The sequence below is a fragment of the Lepidochelys kempii genome, chromosome 1 (genome assembly GCF_965140265.1).
Source record: "Lepidochelys kempii isolate rLepKem1 chromosome 1, rLepKem1.hap2, whole genome shotgun sequence".
Lineage (NCBI taxonomy): Eukaryota > Metazoa > Chordata > Testudines > Cheloniidae > Lepidochelys > Lepidochelys kempii.
Window position 1 is genome coordinate 217,042,223 of NC_133256.1, and position 27,369 is coordinate 217,069,591.

Below are 27,369 nucleotides of genomic sequence, written 5' to 3' on the forward strand. Positions count from 1 at the left end.
TTTCAGCTCTCTTTGTCCATGTCCCTGAGCAATGTTAAAAGCCTTGAATGTTTTAGCATCGCTTAGGGACAGAGGCTTGTCTACACATGGAATTGGACTGATTGAACTATAGTACATGGGTTTACAAACCAGTTTAGTTACATTGGTGCAACTCCCTTGTGTAGAGGCTTTTATTGTGATTTAGGACTGATGCTTTATATCAAGTTAGTGAGAAATCACCTAACCTAAACTAATATAGGGCTCTTTAATACAGAAATAAGAGTGTCCACATGGACGGGGTTGCACCAATTTGACTCCATCAGCATCTAAACTCATTTAGTTAAATTGGTGCAGTTTTCTCATGGAGACAAGCCCGCAGATGAAATCAACAAAACTGAGCCCTGCTGACACTGTGTTGGGAGAGGTGCCTGTTTTATCTGGGCCCTTTAATCTGGCTTTACCTGCAGTGTAAACAAGGCCTAAGTAGTGCAGTGAATAGCTAGGTTTCAGAGTAGCAGCCGTGTTAGTCTGTATTCGCAAAAAGAAAAGGAGTACTTGTGGCACCTTAGAGACTAACAAATTTATTTGAGCATAAGCTTTCATGAGCTACAGCTCACTTCAAGGCACCCGATGAAGTGAGCTGTAGCTCACAAAAGCTTATGCTCAAATAAATTTGTTAGTCTCTAAGGTGCCACAAGTCCTGCTTTTCTTTTAGTGAATAGCTAGTATTCCTAGTAATTACTGTCTGTGATAAATATTCACAAGTGGCGTGTGAGCAGAAGAGCTGGAAAACCACTGTAAAAACCACAAACTGTAGAATTATGGCCACTAATTCTTGTCGACAGTTTAAACATATTCTTACTGGAACAAAACAATCAACGATTGTGTAAGAGCCATAAATACTCTGCTGTGCTGAGGTGCAGAAAGAGGGCAGAATTTCACCCAACACCCTGATCCTAAGACTGTACCTCCAAGACATTGAAAAGATCTTCTAGTTCTCATCTCACCGGGGAGACAGGGCAGGGTTGGTTCCTGCAGCACATTCTCCACTTCCTTATCTCATCCTGCTTTGAATGACTTGCGCAATGGGGTTTCCACCACTTCCTTTGAAGAGGTCTCAGTCCTGTTAATGGATTTAGAGGACGAATGTCTGATGCTGTGTAGATGGTTCTCTCCTGGTGGGGTCTTAACTTTTTTTCTCTGAATACTATAAAGTTTCCTTTCATACATGGTGACTTTGATGCTGTATCTATTGACATCTTTATCTTAATAAAGTCACATCTTAATACACAGAACCTAAGCTGGTTGATTCCTGGGCACCGAGCTCAACCTCATGCAAAGTTCGAGTTCCCCAATGGGATGAAATCTTACTCAGTCTCCCTCATTTGTATTGTGCAGCATGGCCCTTGCTTGTCCTCCCATGACCTGGGCCCCAGATCTGCCAATGCCCCTCAATCCTGCCCTGCAGCCCACTGATATTCCAGCCCTGGGCTCCCCGCACAGCTCTGCCAATGCCCCTCAGTCCTCCCCTGCAACCCTCTTGCTGTTCCAGTCCTGGGTTCTCCACACAGCTCTGCCAATGCTCCTCAGTCCTGCCCTGCAGCAGAATCTGCTGTTTCAACCAAAGGCTTCCCACACAGCTTCATCCTATCATAAGAACGGCCATACTGGATCAAACCAAAGGTCCATAGCCCTGTATCTTGTCTTCTGACAGTGGCCAATGCCAGGTGCCCCAGAGGGAATGAACAGAACAGGTAATCATCAAGTGATCCATCCCCTGGCACCTACTCCCAGGGCTACACACAGGGCTCCTATTTCTTTCAGTCTCATAGGATTTAAGGATGGTAGATGGATGGATTAGATAGATAGTGTAAGGGTTTATTGCAAACAGACCCTATGTATTCAGAGCCAACCACTGTCTCAAATGATGCACCAATTAAAAAGACCCAGGAAATGCTCATACCTCCTAAGTAACACTCATACTGTATAAGGGACACCTAGGGTGGCCATATGTCCTGTTTTGGCTTGGACAGTGCCTTTTTTAAGCCCTGTCCTGGGCGTCCTGAATTTTTTGGTAAAACTGGGCATTTGTCCTTTGCTTTTGCCAACTGATCATCAGTTGGCAAGGGCAAACTGGACGGGAGGGGGGCCTTAAACCAGCCCTGTGCAGTGTCCCGTTTTCCCTTTGGGAAAATATGGCCACCCTACAGACATCCGATATAAGGAGGCATGAGCTCCCTGATCAGTCATGTTGGAGCACTGAGGGGGAGTAGGAACCAGTTCCTCATTCCAGATGGAGTTCAAAGGTCTAAACTGGCTGAGTCACATGTAACTCTCCCAGGGTACAGGAGGGGAGCAAGTGGATTCAGCAGTTGAGGGAGGTAAGCAGGGCAGTCCCGTTCATGGCCAGTAGGAGGAGACTGTTGGTACAGCACCCTAGGTGGTCCCACTACCCACTGTTTCATAGTCATTCTTCAGTACACGCCAGGCACCTCCAGCATCCCTGACACATTTACACCTTGTCCACATGGGGAAGTTAGTGTGCACTAAGCTATAGTAAAAAGAAAAGGAGGACTTGGGGCACCTTAGAGACTAACCCATTCATTTGAGCATGAGCTTTCGTGAGCTGTACGAAAGCTCATGCTCAAATGAATGGGTTAGTCTCTAAGGTGCCCCAAGTACTCCTTTTCTTTTTGCGAAGACAGACTAACACGGCTGCTCCTCTGAAACCTAAGCTATAGTGTGACTTTAAAGTGCACTAGCTACTCTGCACTAACTCCCTGTGTGGACATTCTTACTGTGCACCAAGAGTGCACTCGGGAAGTTTAGCTTGATGCACTTTTAAAGTGTATTAAGCTATTGTGCAAAGACTTACTCCTGGGCCATCTAATCGGGCTGTGTTTCATTCAGGGCTCCCTCCCTAACTGTTCCTTCAGCTAGGGGGGCTTGTTCCCCCCAGTCCTCAAAAGAAGTTGTGGGGCTGAACTCCAGCTCTCAGGAGCCCCACATGGGATCGGATGGATGTCTAGGTCACCCAGTTGGAGGCCCTATGTCTTCCCTGGGTCCTGGGTCCCCTGCATCTCACCCTCATCTCCTCCAAGCACCACCCAACCCAGTACAGCAGCGCCATGGGAGTCAAGATGCCAGTGCTTTCACTGCCAGTGCCTGCTCAGGGGACACCCATCAAGAAGGATTCTCATCTCAGGGCATAAGGGGTAGGGTGAGCAATAGAGCCCAGGGTGGCATTATCTACCCCGGGGAAACCCTAAAGGACCCATAGGAGAGGATGTGTGTCCCTATCCGCGTCTCAAAAGCCAATCCTGGACTAGAGAGCTATAGGTGGGGTCTAGCGGAAAATTGAGTCAGAGATGGCTTGCCCCAGCCACTGAGGAGATCCGCGCAGGGGGGGTCCCACTGACTTTGGGGCAGGGGGGACCATGAGGTTCTGTGGGGTGCAGAGGAGGGAGGTTCCTTCTCTCTATACCTTTGTGAGGTCCATGTTTGGCTCATTCTAGTTTCACTTCATGTTCCTCTCACAGTATTTTTCCCCCTGATAAGAAGGCAGCAAACCCTCAGCTTCCCTTTCCGCCCACTCAGTGGGGTTCCTCAAACTCCAGTGCTGCTTGCCAGTCCCAGCAGAGAATTTATATGCTCTTTGTTTGTGTCTGGCCACCTCCAAAAACACCTAATTCCTGTGCTCGTGATTACATGTGAAACCCAAAGTCACTGACTGGGAGAGGCCATGAGCCCAACAGGGGAAACCAGCCCCGGAACTACAGATGGTAAGGGGGATTTTATCTCTGCTCTGCTGGGGGATGGATGGTGGTAATGACGGCTGGAAAAGGGAATGGCCAAAGACCGATGGAGAAGTCAGAACAATAGAAGAGCCTTACAGAAATGGGTGATCCAAGGAGAGAGAGCATGAGATAGAGGTGTGGAGAGGGAAGGGAAGGAAAGAGGGACAAGAACTGGGGGTGAGATGGGAAGGAAATTGGCAGGGGAGTGAGGAGAGAAAAGCCAAAGCAAAGAAGGGGAACAAGAATGAATTTTGGAAAAGGAAGAAATGGAATAGAAGCAGTAAAGAAACAGACAGTGAGGAGAGAGAAGAGGAGAGAGGTAGAAGAAAAGGAAAGACAAAAGCGTAATGGAGGAGAAGAAGAGATGGCTCCTGTGAGCACACAAGAGGAAAACCTATCAAGTGCCTCCAGGCACTGTGCTAGAAACAGACCCTCCTGCTCCTTTGGCTCTGGTCTGTGTGATTGCTGCCTGGTGTATTTCAGCCCCTGCAGAGAAGAGGGGAGGCTGCCCCTAGCTGAGCACCTGGGTCGTTCCTGTGATCTCCATTCTGATCCTCAGTGCCTGTTTCATCTCCAGCATCCTCGGTGGGTTCTGGCTGCCGCTTATTCAGCTGGATTGGAAAGAACAGCAAATAAGATGCAATAAGCAGGAATTGTATGGCTCTCTGGGGGATTGGTCCCTCCCCCTGTGGGGGGTGTTATTGAAGGATTTGTCCTGCCTTTTCCCTCAGCCCTAACTTACAAAAATAAAGAGGTTCCCAGTGAAATGAGTGGCTGGTATATTCAGAACCAGGAAAGGGAAATGCACATTCACATGGTATGTTGACAGCCGGTGGAACTCACTGCTGCAGGGGGTCATTGAGTCAGATACAATACCAGGGTTTAAAGAGGAATGGGATACATTTATGTGGAGCAGCAACATTGGTGCTGCTGCTAGCATGGATAGAGGTACTAAGCGGCCTGTTTCAGGGCATGATCTGGTCACTGAGAAGATCGGGTAGAATCCCCCTTTCGTCCAGTCTGGGATTATACTGCACAATGAGGCACAAGATGTGAGGATGCGCCTTCCTGTGGGGCACTTAGCAAGAGACAGACCAAGAGTCTGTCCTCTCCCTCCAGATCCGGTTCCCCTCTCCCAATGGCTAGTGCTATAATTCTGGTTTTCTTCCTCTCCGTGTCTGTAGTTACCTGGCGTTGGGACACTAGGACACAGCACGAAGAGCAAGAGAAACTGTCTTGGCAGCTCCGGTATCTGAAGGAAAAAACTTGTGTCTCAGAGGATCAGGCAGGGACAGGTCAGTATGAATGAAAGTGGGCAGAAATGACTCTCCACCACGTGCAATTCCCTTCCTTTCTGGGACCTGGACTCTGATTTAAACTCCTGTGTAGACTGAAGAGATCCTCACCGTGGGTGGGGCTGGTAATCAAGTGAGATCACACAAACCAGCCAGTTGAGCCCTGCCTTATGTGGATGGGTAAACAGGCAGTAACACAGCCAGAGCTGGAGGGAGTGGTGCTGGAGGCTCAGTAGCGGGTGCTGTTCTCTCTCAGATACTAAGGATAGTCTATTTTGGGAGAATTTTCCATCGGGAAAATCAAAAGGTTTTGATTTGAGCAATGGCTAAACATTTAGTTTTCTGTTTGCTGGTGCCTTGTTAAAGACTGCAATGATCAGCTCTGCTATTTGAAGTCTGAGTGGTTAATTGCTCCCAGCTGGTGACGAACACAGGTCATCCTGTAACCATCTCCTTAAGCAGCTCTCTCTGTGGGGGGGGTGGAAAAAGCTGCATGATCAGGTAGACTTCAACTTGAGTGACATATGCTAGAGGTCTCATGCTGCCAAGACTAAGTTTTGGAATATCTAAATATTATAGATGACAATTTCCTAACTCAAACAGTTTTGCATCCACTATGAGGGAATTCTATATAAAAAAAATTTTCTTGACCGATGAAGAATTGATCACAGCATTAAAGATTAATGGTAATTTAGATACAAATGATCATGACTTGATCAGATTCATAATATGCAAACAGAATAAAGGCAAAACCAGTAATACATATATATATATATGGTGCTAAAAGAACCAATTTCACAAAGCAATTATGAGCCATATGCACAGGGAGGAAGAACTTAATCAGGAAAATGTAACTGCAAATTGGGAATTGTTTAACAACACTTTATTAGATGCCTGAAAAGCCACAATACTACACTTGAGGAAGAAAGTCATATTGGTTAAAATATTTACCTGGTTTGGAGGGGAAGTGAAGGCAGCTATAAAAAATAATATAAAACAAACAAAAGAAAGTGGAAGTTGCAAGTAATGAATATATATATATATATATATATATATATATATATATATATATATATATATATATATATATCAGAAACTAGGTGTTGGGGGCTTTCCCTTCACCCCCCCTCCCCCCCCCACTCCGGGTTCTTGTCACGCAGACAGAAAGCAGAAGATGGGAAGTCCGAAGTGCAGGCAATGCGATGTTTATTGGGGTTAGTTTCAAGCAAGCATATCCATAGCTCTGACCCCCCAGTGTCCTTCCCCCCACCCCACCGCCCCCCCTTAGCAGGCATAAATATACCTGTAGTTCACACCCTTGGTTCCACCGCTTACAATTTATGGTCACGTTCCACTTTGGGGGGTTGTGCATCTGGGGGCTTCATCCCACCTTTTTTGTATCCCATGGGAGGGGTAAGGAATGAGGTTGTGTTTTGGTTGGGGACAGGTATTTCTTTGGCCTGAGTGTTTCTTATACCTTCCCCTCCCATCCCCCTTGCCTCTCCCGACTGGTTGCTTGATCTTGCCTTGAGATAGGAGTCAAGGCAGTCTTCAACTGTGCGCTCATATATTATACTCCCACCATACCCATTAACTTTTGCTCTATCCCTTATCTTTCTCATTATATTAACAAACCCATCTGGCTGGGCAGAAGCAACACACAGTATCGTTGTTCACACATATTAGTAAGGATGTAAGTGTATCAAAAATCAAACTGGCAAACTAGACCCAAAATTCTATCTCAGGCAAATCTATAGGCCGGAATCACTAACACTTCTAACACTAGGAATTATAGAAAATTGATAACAGAAGCAAAGGGACACAAGGAGAAATTTATGGCCAGCAGAGTTAAGGACTATAAGCAGTTTAAATATATTGGGAATCCTAACAATGATATTGTACCTTTACTAGATGGAAATGGTAGTTATCAAAATAATGCAGAACAGACTGTTTATTGAACATTTCTGTTCTGTATTTTGAGGGAAAAACAGATGATGCAGCCATATCCTATGACAACTCTTTCCATTCCACTAATATCTCAGGTGAATGTTAAACAGCAGCTACTAAAATTGGACATTGTAAAATCAGCAGAGCCAGATAACTTGCATCCAAGAGTCTTAGAAGAGTTGGCAGAGAAACTTGCTGGACCGTTAATGATGACTTTCAATAAGTCAGTGAAATGCCAGGGAAGTTTCAGAAGACTGGAAGAAAGCTAATGTTGTGCCAATATTTTAAAAGTGTAAATGGGATGACCTGTCTAATTATATGCCTGTCAGTCCGACTTCAATTCCAGGCAAAATAATGGAGTAGCTGATAACTTCCTAATTTTCCCAGGGGTGCTCGATTCCAGCTCTGCCACAGGCCTCGCCCCCACTCCACCTCTTTCCCCAAGACCCCACCCCACCTCTTCCCACCCCCTCCCCCCAGCACCTCCTGCACGCTGCTATACAGCTGATCTGCAATGGGCAGGAGGTGCTGGGAGAGAGGGGGAGGAGCTGATCGGCGGGGCCGCTGGTGACTGCTGAGCACCCAGTGTTGTTTTCCCATGGGTGCTCCAGCCTCAGAGCACCCACGGAGTCAGAGCCTATGAAAGGTGGATTATAAAGTTAATGCCAAGCAACATGAGTTTATGGAAAATAGAAACTGTCAAACTAGATATTACTTCTTGTGAGATTACAAGTTTAGGTGATAAAGGTAATACCGTTGATGTAATATACATACATTTTGGGAGGCATTTAACTTGGTACTGCATGACATTTTGATTAATAAACTTGAACAATATAATTAATATGGCACATATTAAATTAATTAAAAACTGGCTAAATGATAGGTCTCAAAAAGGGATCACTGAACAGGTGTTTTTCCAGTGGGATCCTGCAGGATCAGTTCTTGGTGCTATGCTATTTAAAATTTTTATTAATGACCTGGAAGAAAACATAAAATAATCACCGATCAAGTTTGCAGATGACACAAAAATTGGGGGGAGTGATAAATAATGAAGAGGATAAGTCACTGATTCAGAGCAATCTGGATTGCTTGGTAAACTGGGCACAAGCAAATATGTGTTTCAATAAGGCTAAATGTACATGTATACATCTAGGAACAAAGAATGGGGGACTCTATCCTGGGATGCAGTGACTCTGAAAAAGATTTGAACATGTGCTCTCAGTACAACACTGTGGCCAAAAAAGCTAATGCAATCCTGGGGTGCATAAACAGGGGACTCTTGAATAGGAGTAGAGAGGTGATTTTACCTCCATATTTAGCACTGGTGAGACTGCTGCTGAAATACTGTGTCCAGTTCCAGTGTCAACAAAGATGTTGATAAATTGAAGGGATTCAGAGAAGAGCCAAGAGAATGATTAAAGAATTGGAAAACATGCCTTATAGTGACGGACTCAAGGAGCTCAACCTATTTAGCTTAACAATGAGCAGGTTAAGGAATGACTTGATTACATTCTATAAGTATCTTCATGAGGAACAAACATTTAATAATGGGCTCTACAATCTAGCAGACAAAAGTATAACAAGGCTGGAAGATGAAACTAGACAAACTCAGAGTGTAAATAAGGCATATATTTTTAACAGTGAGGATAATTAACCAGTGGAACAATTTACCAAGGGTTCTGGTGGATTCCCCATTACTGACCATTTTTAAATGAAGATTGGATGTTTCTCTAAAGGACATATGTTTGGGGAAGTTCTATGGACAGTGTGATAAAAGAGGTCGGACTAGATGATCACAAAAGTCCCTTCTGGCCTTGAAATCTACGAAAAAACAGTTTCAATTGAAAATGTCAAAATGAAATCTTTGGTATTTCTGAATCAAAATATTTCAGAACTTTTTGTTCCTCAAAGTTTCAATATTTTGACTATTCATCCTGAGTCAGGATAAAAAGAAATGTCAACATATTGGCATTTCCCTAAGGCTGAAAATTGATTCTCTCTCTCTCTCTTTTTTTTTTTTTAATTTATTTATTTGCTTCTTCTTTTTTATCCTCTCTAAAAAAATTATTTTTTAACATCTAATTCTTGTAATTTATACAGCCTTAACTTCAACACACATACAAGGAGAGTTGTATAAAACAATTCAATTGACCGAAAATGATACATTTCATTTTGTTTTTGAGGTTTTTTTAAACATGTCTAAAATAAAATTGAAGTAAAACTGAAAACAAAAAGTTGTTTTTATTTGAAAAATCAAACTCTTCCATTTGGAAAATATTGTAATGAAAAGTTTCATTTTTTTCAGAATTTGTTTTCTTTTTGACCAAAACAATCTGGTGGATTTGACACAAATTCACTAGATGTTTTGGTTGGCCCAAATCTACATTTTTTTTTTTTTGGTGAAAAAATTTCATTTGAAATACTTTGCCCAACTCTATACACAAGAGGAAGATAGATGTTAAAAGTGTTTTCTTTTTTCTGAGAACTCTAAAAAGAGCAATAACTTAAAAGTGTAGCTCCTTCTTTTAAGAATGTTCCCACAGAAACAATAAGGGTGAAATCCAGGGCCTATTGAAGTCAATAAGAATCTTGCCATTCAGTTTAGTAAAACCAGCATTTCACCCTACGGGCCTAAATATTTCATCTAAGTCTGTGGTGATAATCTGATTTCCTCTAAGGCCCAAAATAAAATAAAATAAAATGTGTCATTAAACTTTAACAGTAACCTCAGACCTTCATGTATCAACAGACAACAGATCATCTGACTTTTGGACAGTCCATGCATTTGGGAAGTTATTCTGCCTTAATGTTGCTGTGATCACTGTTAAGGTTTTGTGTTGGATGCAAGTTTGATGAAGCTGGGGTACGTATTGCTTTCAGTATCTGTTTGCAATGGAAGCAAAAGCCTTATGGAGTACTGGAGTATGTTACAGACAACATGAAAGAGGAAAGAAACGCAGGAAACCTTGCTGTTAACTTATTTCCATGCTTTTGAGGTTCTAAGATGATGGGTGGGGTATGTCTTGATGCAGCCTTAACTGTCACTAAACAAAGCTATGATTTGTATAGATATGTAAATTGCTCACATACCTTGTTGCCAAGTGCAGTCATCAAAACCTTACAGCTGATGAATCTCCAAAATAGATTTTATACAACATAGTTATATTTTGGGCATTAGAGCAAGTCAGATTATATAGAAAGAAATGTGAAAAAAATATTCCAAGAGTTACTGTTTTAACGAGACTTTTTTTTCAAAGTTCAATTCATCCTAGTAAGATACACTTCTCTTCGGATTCAGTAGGTAGGGGAAAAAACTCTCCCATGTGTGTATGTCGGAGTTCAGGGGGTATGACAGTTTGTACAAGAAGGACACACCAGTTAAAAATTCTCTTTTCGTCAAAGAAAATCTCAATGCAAAGGCATATGTTAAAAGCACACTTAACATATGCATCTTTCTTATATGCATGTTGGAGTTAAGGCTGACTGGTAGTTTATGAAGCCATGGGTGTGAACAATGTGCGGTGGAAGGAGGATAGGAATTGGTAAGAGTTGTAAAGTTTTCTGTTGGTGTCAGTAGAGAAACAGAAGTACGGTTGTTGACCTGAAAGGGTTTATTTTCTAGCTTTTCACCATGTGAAGAAATTGTTATTAAAGTAAAACAGTACAATCATAATTAACAAAAAACAAAGATTTTTCTGTGTGAATTTTCCTATTTTTAAAAGCAGCTGTGTAAACTGGACATCAAAAATAAAAAGTAAATACATTGCCTTACAAAGAACAATGCCAACATACTCAAGAACACAGTGGCTGCAGTGAGTAGTCAGCTATGGAGAAATGTTGACATTCAATTAAATGCAGTCACTGCAACTTGGCAAATGTGTTGTCACACATGAAAGACATAGTAGGGCAATATGTGGTAAAGAGTGTCCTCCTCAATTAATGTGGCACTTCCAGATTAGCAATGCTGAAGTCAATGTTCACATTAGAATCTACAGTGTCACTGGCATATGATGAATCTTCTTCCATGTATAGATATACATATATAGATAGATATGTCTAGCAACATAGGTTGCTGGCTAATACACACTGTCATATCTTTACTGCAGTGCTTTCAAATTGGCAGAGCACACATCAGTTATGAAACAAAAAATATTTTTCTCTGAAATTCCAAAATGGAAAAATATATAAATGGTATTTGCGTAAACTATAGATAGACACGGGAAGGGTATCTGTATGGGAAGTTTATTCTAGATTCTTTCATGTGTACTCTTGCAAAAGTGAGACACTAGGGCTCCAATAACAAAACACACCCATTTCTATATCCAAAATATTGTTAAATTCAGTTACTCTCTTACAGATTCCATTTAGATAGAAAATTAAAAGCCTGCTACGCTCTATTTTGTGTGTTCCAGTTTTTTTGTATAGTAAAATATCTAGCAGATATTCCTATTCTTTTCCCATTAAACACAAATTTCTGATGCAACCTCGACTATGGCTTCATTACTGCCCCACCATAATATCACAAATTAGAGACAGTCAGGAGAGAGGGCAATGGTGGAAGACTGACTGAAAGGAATGATTTTTCAGGAGTGATTTGAGGCAGGAGCACATGGTCGAGGAGGATATTCCAGGTATTAAGGGCATAGTGAGAAAAGGTGCAGAGTTGCTTGTGGAAGGACAGAAGAGTGATGAGATAAGCTGAAGTGGGTGAACACAGGAGTAGGAGGCAACTATAGATGAGATGGGTCAAAGCTCTGAAGGGCCTTGAAGGTGTGGCAAGTGTTTTGAATCTGACACAGAAGAAGAACAAAAGCCAATGAAGAGACTCAGGTGGGGAGGGATCAGGAGAAGAAATGGCGGCAGCAAGCTGGATGGATTTGAGGGCATAATATGAAACCTGGAGATGTTACAGAGGGGTAGGTGCAACAGTCAAGATTAGAGAGAGATGACCAAGGCATGGGCTGAAGAATTGGCAGTAGGGATGGAGAGAGAGGGAGGAAAGGACTGGCAGTTTTGGGCGGGCACCTGGATGTGAGGATAAAGAAGAGAGAGAGACAGAGGGGTCAAATATGACACAAAGGTTGCAAGCCTAAGTGGCTGAGAGGATGGTGAAATAGTTGTCAATGATATAGAAGGGAGCAGAAGAGGGTTTCACTGGGGCAGCTCTGGGTCAAATAGAGAGAGGTGGAATTGAATGGAGGGTATATTTTTTGAACCAACATAGCAAAGACAACATGTGAAGCCATTTGGGTTGATGAGGTCATCTATGGGGTAGGGTGTAGATTGAGAAGAGAATGAGACCAGTGATGGATCCATGAATTAAATGGTTAGAAGGGGAGAAAGTGGAGGAGGAGACACTAAGGGAGAGGCTGCTGGAGCAAGCACAGAAGGAGGAGGGGTGTAGTTGAGCACAGAATTGGTTATTGTGCATTAACCGTCTACAAGTATATAGAGGGAGAAAGCACCAAAGTGGGGAAGGAATTGATTGGGAAAGGTTTCAGGGGGGAAATTTTAGTATAAAGAGGAAGAAGAAGTAGTAGAAAAAAAACCTCAGTCTGGAAGTGATGAATTATCACCTGATTCATCATAGAAATGTAGGACTTGAAGGGAATTTGAGAGGTCATCTAGTTCACTCCCCTGCACTAAGGCAGGACTAAGTATTATCTAGATCATCATCTGGTGTTTGTCTGCCCTAATCTTTAAAACTTCCAGTGACAGAGATTCCACAACCCGCCTAGCCTAGGCAATTTGTTCCAGTGCTTAATTAATGTGGCAGCTAGGAAGTTTTCCTAATGTCTAACCTAAATCTCTCTTGCTGCAATTTAAGCCCAGTACTTCTTGTCCTGTCCTCAATGCGTAAGGAGAACAATTTATCACCCTCCACTTTATAACAACCTTTCACATACAGTACTGACAACTGTTATCATGTGTTCCCTAAGTCTTCTCTCCAAACTGAACAAACCTAATTATTTCAATCTTTCCTCATAAGTCATGTTTTCTAGTGGTTCTCAAACGTTTGTATTGGTGAGCCCTTTCACATAGCAAGCCTCTGAGTGTGACCCCCTTTATAAATTAAAACCACATTTTTTTATATTAAGCACTATTATGCTGGAGGCAAAGTGAGGTTTGGGGGTGGAGGCTGACAGCTCATGACCCCCACGTAATAACCTCGCAACCCCCTGCAGGGTCACAACCCCCAGTTGAGAACCCCTGTTCTAGACCTTTAATCATTTTTGTTGCTCTCCTCTGAACTTTGTCCAATTTGTCCACATCTTTCTCAAAGTGGGGTGCCCAGAACTGGACACAATACTCCAGCTGAGGTCTTATCAGTACAGACTAGAGTGGAAGAATTACTCTTCATGTCTTGCTTACAACACTTCTGCTAAAACATCCCAGAATGATGTTCCCTTTTTTGCAACAGTCTTATATGGTTAACTTATATTTAGTTTGTGGTCCATTATAACCCCCAGATTCTTCTATGCAGTACTCTTTCCTAGGCAGTCATTTCCCATTTTATGTATGTGTGCAACTGTTTATTCCTTCCTGAGTGTAGTACTTTGCATTTCTCCTATTGAATTTGATCTTATTTATTACAGACCATTTCTTCAGTTTTTCAAGATCATTTTGAATTTTAATTCTGTCCCCAAAGCACTTGCTCCTCCCAGCTTGGTATCATCCGCAAACTCTGTAAGTGTACTTTCTATGCCATTATCCAAATCACTGATGAAGATATTGAATAGAACCAGACCCAGGACAGATCCCTGTGGGACCCCACTTTACATGCCTTTATAGCTTCACTGTGAACCATTGATAACTACTGTCTGATTATGGTTTTGCAACAAGTTATGCATCCATCTTATAGTAGGTTCATCAAGGCTGTATTTTTCTAGTTTGTTTATGAGAAGGTCCTGTGAAACAGTATCAAAAGCCTTCTTAAAGTTGAGATATATCACAACTACTGCTTGTCCACTATCCAAAAGGCTTGTTACCCTGTCAAAAAAGGATATTAGGCTGGTTTGACATGATTTTTTCTGGACAAATCCATACCGACTCTTTTTTATCATCTTATCTTCTAGGTGCTTACAAATTGATTATTTGCTCCATTATCTTTTCGGGAACTGAAGTTAAACTGACTGGTCTATAATTCCCTGGGTTGTCCTTATTCCCCTTTTTATAGATGCCATTATATTTGCCATTTTCTAGTCCTCTGGGGTCTCCCCAATCCTCAAAAGTTCTCAAAGATAATCACTAATGGCTCAGAGATCTCTTCAGCCAAGTCTTTAAGTATTCTAGGATGCATTTCATCAGGCCCTGCTGACTTGAAGACATCTAACTTGTCTAGTAATTTTTAACTTGTTCTTTCCCTAGTTTAGCCTCATACCCTACCCCATTTACACTGATGTTCACTATGTTAGTTGTCAGATCATTGCTGACATTTTTGGCAAAAACTGAAACAAAAAAGGCAGTTAATGCTTTGATCATTATTGTATTTTCTGTTGTCTTTCCCTCCTCAGTGGGTAATGGGCCTACTCTATCCTTCGCTTTCCTCTTGCTTCTAATGCTTAGAATGTTTTCTTGTACCCTTTATGTCTGCAGCCTTGGAGAGGATGTTTCCATTCCCCTCTTCACAACCCCCCCCCCCCCCCGATGCCAGATGCCTTACTCATCTGAAGATGAGCAGCTTATTCAGGCTCTGTGACCATTCAATCCTGGGCTTCTTTGCCCATCACAGCCAGCTCCATCACACCCCCTATAGGACCCCAGGCTCCTACTGTCTGTTCAGTGACTGCATCTGATATTATTTTATTTTTCCACCATTTTATTTTCACTCAGGTAAACGGAACAGTTACAAGCAGTCAAGAAAAGAGTTGTGGTATCATTCTGACTGCTTGGGAGATGGAAGCCCAGTGGCACTGAATCAGACTCTGTATAAAGAGACTGCACCTTGAGAAGACTATTTAGCATCCTCTACTTAGTGCCATGATTAATAATAATAGTAGTAATAATAATATATAATGTAATGGGGGGGTGTCTGAGAGAGAGAGAGAGAGCTATACCCACTACTGAGAAAATTTACACAGGGAACATGGTCAGAAGCTATAAACTCAGCTTTGGGAACAGTGAAAAGGAGGAAGAGAAATCTCCCTGTTTGATCCAAGTGCTGTATTTCTCCTTCTTGTTGCATCCTCACTAGCTCAGCCTCTCTCCCCCCACCACACTCTTAGTGATGCATCTCAAACACATGAGCTTCTCTCTCTTCTGGGTTCTGGAGACGCAGTAAACACAACAATGAGGATAGTACTGTCATGTATGCACATGGAAACAGAAACTGGGGAAAAGACATAACATTACCAATGGTACAATCTGGACTCTTGAACAGCTGTGTCCTCTCAATTCTCCAACCTGGGGTGCCTTTTACAGTGCTTTGCTGTGAGAGCAACCACTCCTGGTCTGCTCACACACAGCCTCCAGCATGTAAATTACTTTCAGCTGTATTGTATGAGTGCTATAGCTAGCCACTCCTGAATTACATTGCAGGGCAACACCAGCAAACTCCCAGTTCCAGACTTGCCCCCAGAAATGTGTGACTTGTACTGCCCAGCTCACTCCTGGACAACGCAATCTCATATAAAGTCTGTCATTTTATTAATAGGAAATTATATGCACAAATCCTGTTATCTCAAATAGAGTTTCCCAAACATTTTAATCCAAACACACTGGTTTAGATAAAACAATAAAACACATTTATAAGATACATAAAGATAGATTTTAAGTGATTACAAGTAATGAGACAAAAAGTCAGATTTGGTTACAAGAAAATAAAAGTAAACGCAACTAATAACTAATTTAAGAAGCCTAAATGAATTCAAAGCCTAAATGAATTCAAAGCAAAATGTTTCTCTCACCACATGCTTTAGCAATCTTACTGGCTGGATTTCTTTCATCCTGGATATGAGGCTGGAGACTGAGCCCATCTCTCTCTAGGGTCAGCTCACAGAGAGATTTGATGGGAGAGGATGAATCACGCTGGGCTGTGAGCTGTAATTATGGTGGCAGGGAGGGGCTGTTGGGGCCCAAACTTCCATTGAAAAGATCAATTCTGGAAAAAATATAAACTGCTAAAAGTATTTAAAGTGGAAAAAAGCTGGAGTGTCACTAAAGCTCCCAGAAGTCTTGTGCAGGAGGCAAGCTGGAAAGGGCAGGGCCAGTGGGTTTGCACTGGGAAAAAGAGGCCTCCTATTAACCCTCCCAATGCTGGTCAAGTTAATAACTTACATTTTCTGCATAGCACAGCAGCCTCTGTTCCACAGCACAGCACAGCCTCTGTTCCACAGCAGGGACATTTAAACCCAGGCATAAGGCCCTGTCCATACTACAGATATAACCAGGTCCAACCTGTTTCCCCCTAACTCAACTACAACTCTGTTCCATCACTGCAGTAGAGAAGAGGCTTTGCTCATGTCCCTGAGCAATGCTAAATAGTCCAAAGCTTTTGCATCACTCCAGGGACTCAGGGCTTGTCTCCGCATGGAACTGCACCAACTTAACTAACTGGGTTTAGGTACTGGTTTAGTTAAATTGGGGTAACCCCCTTGTGCAGAGGCTTTTATTGTGGTTTATCACTAGTGTCGTGTATCAACAGAGTTGAAGTCAGTACGGAATCCCCTAAAGCTAAATCAATATGTGACAGTGTAATACAGAAATAGGAGTGTCCACACCAAAGGGGTTGCCCCAATTTAACTCAATCAGTCTCTGAACCCATTTAATTAAATCAGTGCAGTTTTCTCATGGAGACAAGGCCACAATTAAAACCAACTACTTAAACTGTGCTGGGAAATTTTCCTGCTTTAGCTGGGCCCTCTAACCTGGTTGTACTCGCAGTGTAGATGAGGCCTAAGCAGTACAGTGAATGTCTATTATTCCTGTCATAAATATAAAGGGAAGGGTAAACCCCTTTGAAATCCCTCCTGGCCAGGGGAAAGCTCCTCTCACCTGTAAAGGGTTAAGAAGCTAAAGGTAACCTCGCTGGCACCAGACCAAAATGACCAATGAGGAGACAAGATACTTTCAAAAGCTGGGAGGAGGGAGAGAAACAAAGGGTCTGTGTGTCTGTCTATATTCTGTCTTTGCCGGGGATAGACCAGGAATGGAGTCTTAGAACTTTTAGTAAGTAATCTAGCTAGGTATGTGTTAGATTATGATTTCTTTAAATGGCTGAGAAAAGAACTGTGCTGAATAGAATAACTATTTCTGTCTGTGTATCTTTTTTGTAACTTAAGGTTTTGCCTAGAGGGATTCTCTATGTTTTGAATCTAATTACCCTGTAAGGTATCTACCATCCTGATTTTACAGGGGGGATTTCTTTATTTCCATTTACTTCTATTTTTATTAAAAGTCTTCTTGTAAGAAAACTGAATGCTTTTTCATTGTTCTCAGATCCGAGGGTTTGGGTCTGTGGTCACCTATGCAAATTGGTGAGGCTTTTTATCCAACATTTCCCAGGAAAGGGGGGGTGCAAGTGTTGGGAGGATTGTTCATTGTTCTTAAGATCCAAGGGTCTGGGTCTGTAGTCACCTAGGCAAATTGGTGAGGCTTTTTACCAAACCTTGTCCAGGAAGTGGAGTGCAAGGTTTTGGGAAGTATTTTGGGGGGAAAGACGTGTCCAAACAGCTCTTCCCCAGTAACCAGTATTAGTTTGGTGGTGGTAGCGGCCAATCCAAGGACAAAGGGTGGAATATTTTGTACCTTGGGGAAGTTTTGACCTAAGCTGGTAAAGATAAGCTTATGAGGTTTTTCATGCAGGTCCCCACATCTGTACCCTAGAGTTCAGAGTGGGGGAGGAACCTTGACAATTCCTAATAATTATGATCTGCAATAAATATTCAAAAGTGGCGTGTGAGCAGAAGAGCAGTTAAGACCTCCATAAAAACCACAAACTGCTACAGTTATGGTCACTGATTTACTTCAACAGTTTAAATACATTCTTACCAGAAAAAAAGAGGAAAAAGAATCAGCCCTTTTGTTAGAGACTCAAATTCTCTGCTGTGAGGAGGTACAGAAAGAGTTGGAAGATTTTCAACTGAGGGCTTGACTATATGGGAATGCACTTATATGCATTTATATGCATTTATGCACAGTAAATGCACTTATAGCTCCCTGAGAGGACATCTTTATTCTGGTTTAAGAGGGCCTTTTTCTGATTTAGATTATGTCACTTTGACAGGTGTTTATCCAAAACCAAAAAACAACAACAACCATCACCACCACCACCACTCTTAACCTGGAACATGTGCCCACTTGGGGAGCTATACCAGTACAGCTATAGCAGTTTTACTTCAAGCTAGTCAGGAATTTTCTAATTAAACATTTTTTTTGTCCGAAAATGCCAATTTGTCCAAACTGAAACTGTTCGTGAGAAAGGTTTGATTTTGACAAATCTCCTGATTCAAAATGTGATTTTTTCTAAATGAAAATTTTGTTTTCCAGTTTGCACCTGGTGCACCTGGCATGGAGAGGCAGCTCCCTGGAGTGTTTCTGGGGCAGGCCTGGCCCTTGTGCTACGTCAGGATTGGGTGCAGCCTCACAGCGGAATCTGGGGAGGGGGATCTGGATGATGAGGGTGAGCTGTATCAAGGGGTGTAGCTCTGTCTCCAAATGCTTCTCAGCTCATATTAAGTGCTTTCCACACCCGATCTCTCCTCTTCTTGCAGGTAGGAGAAGGGGTGGCAGACACTTCTGATGGGAAGGACTCAGAAAGTGGCCAGTGTTGTACTCTGGCTCTAGGGAATTAAAAGATCAGTTTTAAATGTGATAAATATGAATATATAAAGAATGGGTGTCAGCCACACAGTCTCTGAATGGCAGCAGAGATTGTCTACACTGAGATGAAGTTCAAGAAGACACCACCACCTGCAGAGGCCAAAGGTAAATAACAAGCTATTTAGGGAAATGGTGCTCAAGGGATTTGTGGACTGTGCTGTGGAGCTTTGAACTTTTGTGGCACTGGTTTCTGTTCAGCCCCAGATCAGGGGCACGGACTGGCTCAGTGGAATCGGGGCAGGGCTATGGAGCCTTTCCCCTCTAGCACATTGGTTTCCATTTGGCCCTGAGAAAATGTTAATGCAAATGAGCTTTCTGCAGTACCCAAGCAGTGGATAAACGGCAATTTCTAGGGTTATTGCTATTAACAACCTTGGGTGTAACGCTGTAAATTTACAAAGCCACAGGAACATGGGAAGAAGGAGGTATTAACTAAACAACATCAGCATCGTGAGGGCAACTGCTCCAATGGATGGTCAAAGACTAATAGGGGTGAGTTTAAGATGTGTGCCCAGATAGCCACGGTGCACTCAAAGAAAACTTCCAACATCCTCAAGAAGCTTGGAAACTGCTAAATATGATGATGTTCTGGAGGGATCTCTCAGAAACTGCACATTCAAATGTCAGCACCAGAATGAAGGGAAGATTGGAGTGATTTCCCTGCCTTTGATGAAGGAGTTTCACTTTCTCTTTGGCTACTGCCAAGCCAGCCACTCAGATACGGCCACAGTGATAGACAGAAAAATAAATCCCTGCCTGAACAATCACTATTTTCCCATTGGAATAAACCGGAAGGGAGTGGAGTCAGGGATTTAAAAGTCTCCCAGAGGAGAAGGCCGCTTGGTCTCCCCTACAAAGTTCATACACAGACACAACTATACACTCCAATCTACAGTAGAATCTCAGAGTTACAAACACATCGGGAATGGAGCTTGTTCATAACTCTGAAATGTTCGTAACTCTGAACAAAACGTTATGACTGTTCTTTCAAAAATTTACAACTGAACATTGATTTAATACAGCTTTGAAACTTTACTACTGATTGCATACTTCTGGTTCCAAATGAGGTGTGTGGTTGATAGGTCAGTTTGTAATTCTGATGTTTGTAACTCTGAGGTTCTACTGTATTTGGCACTATGCTACAACTAGGAAAATGGTTTTTTTTCTTCAGAAAATGAGAACAGTGCCATGAGACAATTTTTGTTTTGTCAAAAACCCAAATTTTCTGTCAAAAATACTTATTTGACCAGCCCTAATAGTTATCTGTTCACTCACTGTGTATTTAAGGAAAAACATATACTCTTTCCCAGCAGAGTGCGCTACCAGGAGCCTTGCTACTGACTGTACATTGCCCTGCCTGCTGCTGCTGGTGGGGGTTACTCAAGTTTTCAGAGTGGACAATGAAAACAGATTGGGTCTCTCTAGACCTAAACCACTGTAATAATGACAGCCCGTTGTCACCGTGCCTCAGTGGGTCACAACCGAGAATACCAAATTCAGGACAAACTGCTGAGAAATAGGGCAGACACACCCCAAAACTGGTGGTTATTTTCCCATAAAATATACCAAACGAGCAACAAAAGAAAACTTCTGTTTTACCACACTAGCTAACAAGAAGTCAGAAAAGCAGTCTCCTTAGGTATTCCAGTCCTTGTATCACCACCACCAACACTAAACTTAATGAGTGGTTATTTAAAACCAATTTTCATCAACCAAACGGTTCTTCTGATCCCAAAGGACCAGCCACACACCCAGGTCAATATATAACTCAGATCTAACCAAAAATCATGCTGTTGCCAATCTTTTAGTATCTAACATCTAAAGGTTTATTTACAAAAAGAAAGAAAGAAAGAAAGAAAGAAAGAAAGAAAGAAAGAAAGAAAGAAAGAAAGAAAGAAAGAAAAGTGAGAGTTAAAAGTGGTTAAAGGAACCAACTACATACAGTAATTCCAAGGTTCTTGGATCAGGCTCATAGCAGCGATGGAATAAACTTCTGTCTTGTTAAGTCTCTGGTTGTTTCCAAATCATTGGAAGGGCCTCAGTCCTTTGGTTAGAATGTTCCCAAAAGTATAAGTTCATAGTCATAGAATCATAGAATATCAGATTTGGAAGGGACCTCAGGAGGTCATCTAGTCCAACCCCCTGCTCAAAGCAGGACCAATCCCCAATTAAATCATCCCAACCAGGGCTTTGTCAAGCCTGTCCTTAAAAACTTCTAAGGAAGGAGATTCTACCACCTCCCTAGGTAACGCATTCCAGTGTTTCACCACCCTCCTAGTGAAAAAGTTTTTCCTAATATCCAACCTAAACCTCCCCCACTGCAACTTGAGACCATTATTCCTTGTCCTGTCCTCTTCTACCACTGAGAATAGTCTAGAACCATCCTCTCTGGAACCACCTCTCAGGTAGTTGAAAGCAGCTATCAAATCCCTCCTCATTCTTCTCTTCTGCAGACTAAACAATCCCACTTGCCTCAGCCTCTCCTCATAAGTCATGTGTTCCAAACCCCTAATCATTTTTGTTGCCCTTCGCTGGACTCTCTCCAATTTATCCACATCCTTCTTGTAGTGTGGGGCCCAAAACTGGACACAGTACTCCAGATGAGGCTTCACCAATGCTGAATAGAGGGGGACGATCACGTCCCTCGATCTGCTCGCTATGCCCCTACTCATACATCCCAAAATGCCATTGGCCTTCTTGGCAACAAGGGCACACTGCTGACTCGTATCCAGCTTCTCGTCCACTGTCACCCCTAGGTCCTTTTCCGCAGAACTGCTGCCTAGCCATTCGGTCCCTAGTCTGTAGCGGTGCATTGGGTTCTTCCGTCCTAAGTGCAGGACCCTGCACTTATCCTTATTGAACCTCATCAGATTTCTTTTGGCCCAATCCTCCAATTTGTCTAGGTCCCTCTGTATCCTATCCCTGCCCTCCAGCGTATCTACCACTCCTCCTAGTTTAGTATCATCCACAAATTTGCTGAGACTGCAATCCACACCATCCTCCAGATCATTTATGAAGATATTGAACAAAACCGGCCCCAGGACCGACCCCTGGGGCACTCCACTTGACACTGGCTGCCAACTAGACATGGAGCCATTGATCACTACCCGTTGAGCCCGACAATCTAGCCAACTTTCTACCCACCTTATAGTGCATTCATCCAGCCCATACTTCTTTAACTTGCTGACAAGAATACTGTGGGAGACCGTGTCAAAAGCTTTGCTAAAGTCAAGAAACAATACATCCACTGCTTTCCCTTCATCCACAGAACCAGTAATCTCATCATAAAAGGCGATTAGATTAGTCAGGTATGACCTTCCCTTGGTGAATCCATGCTGACTGTTCCCGATCACTTTCCTCTCCTCTAAGTGCTTCAGAATTGATTCCTTGAGGACCTGCTCCATGATTTTTCCAGGGACTGAGGTGAGGCTGACTGGCCTGTAGTTCCCAGGATCCTCCTTCTTCCCTTTTTTAAAGATTGGCACTACATTAGGCTTTTTCCAGTCATCTGGGACTTCCCCTGTTCGCCACGAGTTTTCAAAGATAATGGCCAATGGCTCTGCACTCACAGCCGCCAATTCCTTTAGCACTCTCGGATGCAACTCGTCCGGCCCCATGGACTTGTGCACGTCCAGCTTTTCTAAATAGTCCCTAACCACCTCTTTCTCCACAGAGGGCTGGCCATCTACTCCCATGCAGCAGTCTGGGAGCTGACCTTGTTCGTGAAGACAGAGGCAAAAAAAGCATTGAGTAAATTAGCTTTTTCCACATCCTCTGTCACTAGGTTGCCTCCCTCATTCAGTAAGGGGCCCACACTTTCCAGAGGTTTGAGCAGGAAAAAATGCTTTCAGGGTCTTTTATAGCTTCTGCCATGTGAAGGGAAACCCATTGTTCCTCTGCACAGTGGAAAAATACAGGTAACAAGATGGAGTTTAGTGTCACGTGGTCTCATCACATGTCCTGGCATGCTCCGCTGAGTCAAAGCAGAGGCCATTACCCGTACTCTAGTTAGAATGTCCTCAGGAAGCCCATTACGTATAGATGGGCGTCTTCCATGGCCCATTGTGAGTTAAGTGTTCCTTGATGGACCATTCAACTTGAATAGTCCCTTTACAATGTGCTGGCTAAATACCTGGTAGGTGTTACCTACATGAGCAAACACATTTGAAATACAGACACATGGTCAATATTCATAACTTCAGATACAAACATGATACATGCATACACATAGGATAATCATATTCAGCAAACAATAACTTTTCCATAGACACATTACTTGACATACTTTGTATAAGTTTTGTTGCAATTATATCACAGTGGATCTACATGGTCATATTTTAATCAGATAACGTCACACCCCTCAAGGGACCTTCATCTGGTGTTAGCACTCCAGCACATTAACCTCTCTCCGGCAAGGAGTATAGCTACTGCTAGTCCCCTCCCTTAGTCTCCATGCTCCTATGTTCCTCCAGCGCTTCTTACTGGGACCTGGAGCAGCTAGTCCCTCAGTGAGTGCTCCCCTCCTTTTCCCGCTCAGTGGGTGACCCATTCCCCTCCTTCCTCTGACACTTCCTTGATACCTGTGGTGCCCTCGCTGTAGGAAAGAGACAGGACTCAGCTGTATTGTATCTGTAACTTTAGCGCCCTCGTGGCCAAGATGGAGTCTGCTCTGCAGGCAGTTCTGGCCAAGAGATGGCGCGCACAGGAATCCACTGTCCTGGGGTGTCCCCCGATCAGCCGCCCTGTCCCTCTCAGGCTTCAGGCAGGTTCTCTCTCCTTCACTTTTTTCCAGGCCTTCCAGCTGCAGCCCCTCTCTCCCCTGGCTCCAGAGCCACACCCCCAAGTTTCCCTCCTCTCTCTCACTGCTCCCCCTCCCCAATAGGAAAAATATTTAAAGAGGCCATGCTCTCTGAACCCCAAGGGGTTACATATATATAAAGGATTCTTTAGTGAGGCAGTTGGACACAGACAGGCCCTCCTACTATGGTTCTCCCTGATTCTCAGACTGACTGACTGACACAGCCTGGGCTGCCTAACATTACCACAGGGTCTCCCAAAATCCCGCGCTGCAGTCAGCGGAAGGGGCTGCTGACTATGCTAGAGTGTCTTCTCTACCACTAGCCCCTCAAGCGTTTCCATTCTCTTCTTCCCCACACTCCTGTCCACTCACCTTATACCACCTGCTAGTGCACCACCAACCCCACCTCCACTCACTGTGTCGACATAGGAGAAAATAGGATCTAGAACTATAAAACATTCTCTGGGGAGCACAGAATGCTCTCGGAATGCTCTAGAAAAACTTCACTTAGCTCATATGAGATCATAATAACACCTAGTTTTCATATCGTGCTTTGCACCAGCAGATCTCAAAGTGCTATGTGGACTTTGGCAGCTGTGGGCATGCTCTGGTGAAACATGAAGAGCTCCCGCAAACACTCAACCCCATGATGGGGCCTCAGTTCCAAATACTCAGTCTGAAAGTTTGCTCGCTTGATGGGGGAGCAATGAGAAAGGTCTAAGGCCCTTTATGCAGAAAAAATCCTAGGTAAAAGGGCCCTTTCGCATAGCAGAGAAAGGAACAACAAGAACCAATGGCTGGAAATTGAAGCCAGACAAATTCTAACTAGAAATAAGGCACACACTCGTAACAGTGGGTCTGGCTAACCTTTGGAACAAACTACCAGTGGAAATGGTTGTGCTCTGATGTCTTCTAATCAAGACTGGAAAGACTGACTATCTGGAAAGTCCTGCCATAGTCAGATACAAGTTACTGGGCTCAATGCAGGAGTAAACAGGGTGAGGTTCTATGGCCTGAGTTACACAGGAGGTCAGACACTAGATGCTCAAATGGTCCCTTCTGGCCTTAATATCTCTGAATCTCTGAAAGGCTACTTGCAGCACCCCTTATGGGCACCACAAGTGGGGGTTTATTGCTTTTTCAATAAAAAAAGAGGTACATCCATCAGCACAGCTCCCCTAGTATGCTCCTGGGATATTCAGGGATTGACTCAGCGGAGGCCTTCCCTGCACTCAATCATTAATGTCATTTCCTGTGGGATCCTGCATTTACCTTGGAGATATCCCTGTGAAGATTTGCCCCCTTTAGGGCTCTGCCCAGTTTAGCTGTATAGATACATTAGGGGGAGCTGTGAGCACTTCTGAGGCCGCCTTCTAAACTGCAACACCAGACTCTGAGTTGCTGAGCTGAATCTATAATAAATGATATATTCTGATCTTCCTACAGTCCTGAGTCTCCTACACTGCGCCCACAAACACTACACGGTAACAGGAGTGGTCAGAGAGTGACTGGAGAAGAGAGTACAGGACAAAAGGGGTAAGGAAAATGGAGCAGCTGAGAGTTCCTCTGGAGCTGAAGTTCTCTGGCAATACAGCAGATAAGTGGAAGGGATTTCAACACAGATTCAGCCTGTACATGCAAGTGAGTGGCTTTATTGAAAAAGAAGATAAACAGAAGGGAGCTATTTTTTTTAAAAAATTATCGTGGGGTCAAAACACTAAATATTTCTAATTATGTACAGTTAAGTCAGGCAGCACAAGCATGCTATAAGATGCATGAAGTTTGAAGAGTACTGCACACCCGAGACAAATGAAATTTTTGAACGATATAAATTTCATGAGAGCTCAGAGAGAAGGATTGTTGTTTGAAGAATTCATGGTGGATCTCAAGCTGTTGAGCCAAACATTTAATTATGATCAGCTCACAGATTCACTAATCCGAGATCAACTAACGACGGGAATTCGAGAACCAAAGATTAGAAAAAGACAATGGAAGACCCAGATTTGAACCTGGATTAGGCATTTAGAAGATGCTAAACAGCAGAGGTTACCCAGAACAGATTGACACTTTTGGAGGGAAAACAAGATACTGCTTTGATGGACAGAATCACAAACCCTCAGGGCAAAGGGAAAGCAGAAATGTTCAACAAAGCCTGTAAAAAAAAAAAAGTGAGTTTGCAAAAAAGGAATTTGTTGAGGACAACATAAAGAATTACACAAGGCGTGGAAGGAAATTTCAGCAATGAATTGCATTTGGACAACATTGCAACAAGTGCACGAAATTCAATAATTTTGAAAGAGTGTGCAATTTGCAATAGCAGATGCACCAAAAGAACCAAAGTACACACGCTATGTAACATGTGGAGAACAGAGCTAGCAGCACAGAAGAAGAGCTTTGAATGAAGCAGCTGCACCAAATAATCGGGCTGTTACCTTGGCAATGAACGGAACTTTTTTGACTTTTAAACAAGACACTGGTGCTCAAGCAAATGTGGTAATGGAATATATTTTAAGGGTCTAAAAAAAGACTGGGTACATTGCTAATAGACAGGTAAAGTGAAGGCCTTACAGTGGAGAGCTCATTTCTACTTGTGGGCACATGTGAATTAGAGGGAACGTTAAAAATAAGATTGAAAAATAATAAATTTTGTAATTGTGCCAAAAATGTACCTATACTGGCCTTAAAAACACGCCCAACACTAGGGTTCATTCAGAGAAAATATACTCATTAGAGGGGCAAGGGGACTCAGGTATTGGGGAGCAGTTTTAGGATGTCTTTAAGGGCATTGGAAAACTGCCAGCAGAATATCAAACTGAATTGACAGAGCCTAGTTGTTCCATCATACATTCCTCTAGGAATGTTCTTCTAGCTGTGAGAAAAAAACTCAAAAGAGGAGCTAAATAGATTAATGGCACTAGAGGTAATCAAGACAGTAAAGGAGACACAGAATGGGTTCGTTCATTAGTAATTGTAGAAAAAAAAACGAACCCGAAAAAAATTAACAAGTATGTTAAAAGAACACTTTTCCCCATGCCCACTAGGGAACACATATTTGGAGAAATGGTTGGCACTAAATGTTTCTCCACATTGGATGCATCTGCAGGATTTTGACAACTCCCCTTCGATGAAGGGACTGGCTGACACTCCTCCCAGAGTACAGAGACTGCTTTTCTCAGCTGCAGTTAACTGAATTGCAAATAGAATATAAAGCAGGATGGGATTTAGTGGATACTCTGTCTGTAGCAGTGGTGCCCAAACTGGGGTTCGCAAACCCCTGAGGGTTCACAGAACGTTACCGGGGGTTCGCCAGAAAAATGTCACTCATGGCGGCCATGGGACCCCGGGCACTGGAGGCAGCAGGTGGGACCCGGTGGCAGGGCAGACAGCCCGAGCCCCAGGGAGAGCAAAGCCGGGCAGCTGAGGCTGGCAGCCCGAGCCCTGCCCCCGTCAGTGGGGGAGCCGGCCGCCCGAACCCCAGCGCTCCGCACAGGGCTGGCAGCCCAAGCCCTGGCGGTCAGCGGGACCTGCAGCCCGAGCTCAGTGGAGCTCAGTTGACCAGGGCGGTCAACAGGGTCCCGCAGCAGGAGCCCCGCAGAGTGCGGAGGAAATTTAAACTTAAATCCCTGGAAATATTCATTTTTAGGAGGGGATTCGCGAGATTTCACAATTTAGTGAAAGGGGTTCACGGGCTGTTAAAGTTTGGGAACCACTGGTCTAGAGCTTTTGACAATAC

At 43.2% G+C, this 27,369-nt stretch overlaps 1 protein-coding gene across 3 annotated transcripts in view; it reads left to right on the forward strand.

Annotated features, from left to right (window-relative positions):
- The first annotated feature begins 3,613 nt into the window (after positions 1–3,613).
- The window catches only part of LOC140899075 (C-type lectin domain family 4 member E-like), a 41,208-nt gene continuing 17,452 nt past the window's right edge, over positions 3,614–27,369 (forward strand). For 2 of the 3 annotated variants that reach the window (XM_073313843.1, XM_073313863.1), the window contains exons 1-2: positions 3,614–3,761; positions 4,961–5,071. The gene's annotated coding sequence lies outside the window, so the exon portion shown is untranslated. Of the gene's footprint in view, positions 3,762–4,259; positions 4,362–4,960; positions 5,072–27,369 lie in introns of all 3 variants that reach the window. The other variant, XM_073313854.1, reaches the window with a different exon arrangement.